The sequence below is a fragment of the Aegilops tauschii genome, chromosome 5 (assembly GCF_002575655.3).
Source record: "Aegilops tauschii subsp. strangulata cultivar AL8/78 chromosome 5, Aet v6.0, whole genome shotgun sequence".
Taxonomy (NCBI): Eukaryota; Viridiplantae; Streptophyta; class Magnoliopsida; order Poales; family Poaceae; genus Aegilops; species Aegilops tauschii.
Window position 1 is genome coordinate 5,869,398 of NC_053039.3, and position 4,178 is coordinate 5,873,575.

A 4,178-nucleotide genomic window follows, 5' to 3' on the forward strand; every position below is an offset into this window, starting at 1 on the left:
CAACACCCCGGAACAGCAACCGCCGCCGATGAAAAATAACGTAGATCGGAAGGATCCAAACCGAAGACACACGAACGTAGACGAACAACGATGAGATCCGAGCAAATTCACCAAAGATAGATCTGCCAGAGACACACCTCCACACGCCCACCAACGATGATAGATGCACCGCTGGAACGGGGGCTAGGCGGGGAGACCTTTATTCAACCGCAACATGTGCGTGCACACCCACTATCTAAAACATGATGTCGAACTTATTTGCCCACTGCTTACTGACAATGAGTGCGGCTCGTTTCTGGATAATATCGGCGTCTCCAAAATACTTTGTCTCAACACATTGACATAATAGTGGCCAAAGATGGCAGGTCCCCAAAACAAAACAAGGTCTTGATTAATAGAGATCAGCGACGCTCGATACTGATTTTCGCATCGCCGGCAATCAGTTTCAACGCCTGCAGCAAAGCATCGCCCCTGGGATCTTTCTTCTGGCAGTGGATAATGATCGTCTCGATGAAAGGGTGGCTGCTTCCTGAGCCTGACGGTGGTTCTCCCCTTGTTGGCGGCAAAGCAAATTCGGATTTCTTAGAGCTCCTACATTCCTCCTGCAGAGTGTCAATCAACATTAAGGTAGTATATATCAGTAAGGGCCTAAGAGGTTCTGCTGTTCCAGCAGGTCGTTTGGTATTTAGAGATGGCTCTGAGTGGGTACCATTTCAAGCTTAAAACTTAGCTCCTTCAGCTTGGGCGAGCGATGTAGAATGCGACGCAGCGGGTACAAGTCAGCAGCCATGCACCAATCACCCAGGACCAGACTTGTCAGGTTGCTAAACACCGGGCATGTCAGCAAATCTATCTCGAATGTGAGCTTTGTATTCATCGGAGATGACATCAAAATTATCAAAGTGAGTGAGTTGAATAGCTTGATTATTTGATATTTCTATGCTAGCTTGACAGTGAGTTGAATAGTTTGAAAAAGTGAAGATCCTCTGGATTTAAATCCGAGAAAAAACTACATAACAAATCTAACTAAGGAAGCAAATATATCCATCTAAACTTTATGTATATGAAAATAAAAGGATGTAGTTCGTGCCTCAGGTAACGGAGCATGCAACTCCAAGGTTGTGGCATGTGAGAGGCCATCAAGTAGACTATAATCCAGTATTGAGCCGCCTTCACTATGATAGTAGTCATACCTCAGACTAACCGAAGCTGTTACTAGAGGAAGACAGATCCCTAGCTACTACAGCGCTAGAATAACATGATTGTTCATCGATAGAGAGATGAGTAAGGTTGCTAGCACAAATTACGAGACCCTTGATGATAAGGCAGCGAATGAGATGAAGAACCTTGAGTGACCTTGATGAGATCTTGTTCAGGTCCCACAAATTGCTCTGCTCTATCTCTAAATGTTCAAGAACTGGGCAGTCGCAGTTCAGCAGCCTAACGAACCCACCTCTCAACACGAGAGATTGGAGCCTGATTGTTTTGAGGTGCTGAGAAGGGAACATGGCTGTACTATCCAAACGGGCATATCCAGAAACATGAAGGAGACGAGCTTTTTTCATGATGGCATGACGAACCCACTCACAACACGTGAAAGTATCAACATTGTTGGCAAAGATCCATGCTTCATCCAAGGAAGTAGCGCCATCGCGCAAGAGTAGCAGGTGGTCCCCAAACTTCTTCAGCTTGCCGTAATCCATGAAGTCTTGATGGTCGATGCGGACGTATGGCGTAGAGGCCCAGAGACCGCGCCACCTCGTCGAGAGCAGACTTGTGCGCACAACCTCCGGCATGGGCAGGAAGGACATCACGTGGTGGAGCAGCTCGTCGGGAAGGCTGCTGAGCCTATCAACACCATTGCTGGTGCCTCGTGCGCTCTTCAAACTGCAGGGGATGGAAGCTAGTTCAGACATTTCGTCAAACACGTTGGCTGCATGAATCCAGGAAGGCAGTGTGTAAATAAGTAAATAACCGAAAATAACAATCGCAATTTCTGTGTACAGTACTAGTAACAAACTAGCGGCCAAATTACGAAGCCTCTTGGTTAGGTAGACCCAATGGAATCATCTAAGTACAATGACACCACATCTCGCAGTCTCTTGGCATGATCCAGTGGAATCAGTTCGTTCTTTCTTAGTTAGATCTGCTGCTCTTGTAACCAGCTAGGGTTGTACCCTCCAATTCCCATTACTACGACCGAGAAGCAGTGGTTGCCGGCACGGCGGCGGTGGGGTCGGCGAGAAGGCATCGGTGGCGTCGGCGAGAAGGCGGTGGCGCCTCAGTTTCTCACGCTAGTTACCGTGACTAGGCCAGGTTCCTTTTTCTACTATAACAAACAAATGGCCAGGCCCATTAAAGGAAAACAGGCCTGTGGCTCGAGCCTGATTACAATGGACTCACCTAAAAAAAGATTACAACGGACGGCGTTCAGAAAAACGTAGTTTGCCCTAAAAAAGAGAAAAATGTAGTTTAAACACGGTACAGACCCAAGGGCTCATATATACGCGCATACACTCACCCCTATGAATGCATGCACGCACACCCTACCCCTATGAGCACTTTCGAGAGACTGAACCGACATATCATCTTGAGATTTTACGAAGTCACCGTAGGCACCTCGTAGTCGACGTGAACGTCTCCTCCCAATGAACGCGTATCGCTGAAAATCCTGAAACAAATTCAGGATAATTGTGAGCACCAAGACTTGAATCTTGGTGGGCTGGGATACCACTGTCCTCCTAACCATCGAACCACAGGTTAAGCGCCTCATTTCATTTTTCTGGTAAGTTGGGGTTCAGCAGTTCATCATGTATAAAGAGGAATGCTTCTAAGCAGTCTACGTTAGTGGCGCGCCATACAACCCAAAATACATGCGACGTGGCCCCAAAATACATGCGACGTGGCATCAGAGTCCACCCTCGCGGTTACATGGGCGTGTGCAGGTCAGTGGAGCCGACATTTACATGGTGCGTGTGGCCGTTGTACATGATCCTCGTTCTATCCGGATTGTAATTCCTAATGAAAAATAGCTCCATGAGAAAAAGCCTCTATCATGATGAACCCGGCAATATACTAGTGATGAGCATATAAAGGAGCTTGGGTAGTAAAGTCTTACGGTATGAATGCATAATGAGGTAAAGAGTACATATGTTGAACTACTAAGGAAATGATAACCCCTCAGTAAGCTAGAGCAGTACCTAACTAAAAATGAATGGAATTATTGATTGTGTCATATAGGCGTTTATGCCCACACCCTAATCGACCCCAAGGAGTATGCGCTTCTAAAAGATCTTTCGTCAGTGGTGTAGACATGTACATGGTGCGTGTGCCTATGTCATGGATGTTGGCACTAGCGCGCATATATGTATGCGTCGGGGAACGTTCCTGTTGGGCCTAAATGAGGACGTTAGTCTTTTGAGTGAGGGTTTATGTGCCATCCTGACTTAATAGGAATGATAGAAGTAGTCATATCAACAATTGATTCCTTCTTTTTCCTGGAGCCCATCCATAAGGAACCTCAAAGTAAAGTATGCTTGGCTTGGAGTGATATCAGGATGGATGACCAAGTGGGAAGTTGATGGCGCACGCACAAGTGAGGACAAAGTACAAATGAAATACTAGTGTTGTTCTAGCGCCCACTCTAGATCCTTCCAGGCATAATGGCCAGGGATCAATGGTTGTGGCCAGGGCCTTATACCATGACACCATGGGATCTGGTTTTGAAGAAATTGTCAAGACGAACTCACCGATGGGGTTATGTGAAATAGTTAGTTTTGAAAATTTAGATGTAACAATAAAAACCGGTAAATGTTAGCACCGGGTGAAGATTCTGCATTCATGTGCTCTCTCTAAGAGAACCCAAGGGCGGACCCAAAGAATGTTCATGGGGGGCCTATGCCCCCACATAAAATTCGCAATCCTTGTGTGTTCAAAGAAGAAGAAAAAAACAATACTTTTGAACATCCAAAGCGAGATCCCCTGCCCCCACATTTTCTCTTGCGTCCGCCTAGGAACTACCACCCTAGTCCGAGGAAATGGGGACGTAGAACAGGCTTGTATTGATGTTGAGAAATTATTCACGGTCCATGTATTGTTGCTCCAAATGGGTCTGATTAATGCGATCTAGTCTATTTATTTTGATCACATGGCTTACACTGGTAGTGAATCTAGTAGCA

The 4,178-nt window shown here is 46.2% G+C and overlaps 1 pseudogene; it reads right to left on the reverse strand.

Moving 5' to 3' along the window:
• Window positions 1-401: 401 nt before the first annotated feature.
• LOC109771123 (F-box/FBD/LRR-repeat protein At5g22660-like) lies at window positions 402-2,433 on the reverse strand (annotated as a pseudogene).
• Window positions 2,434-4,178: the final 1,745 nt, after the last annotated feature.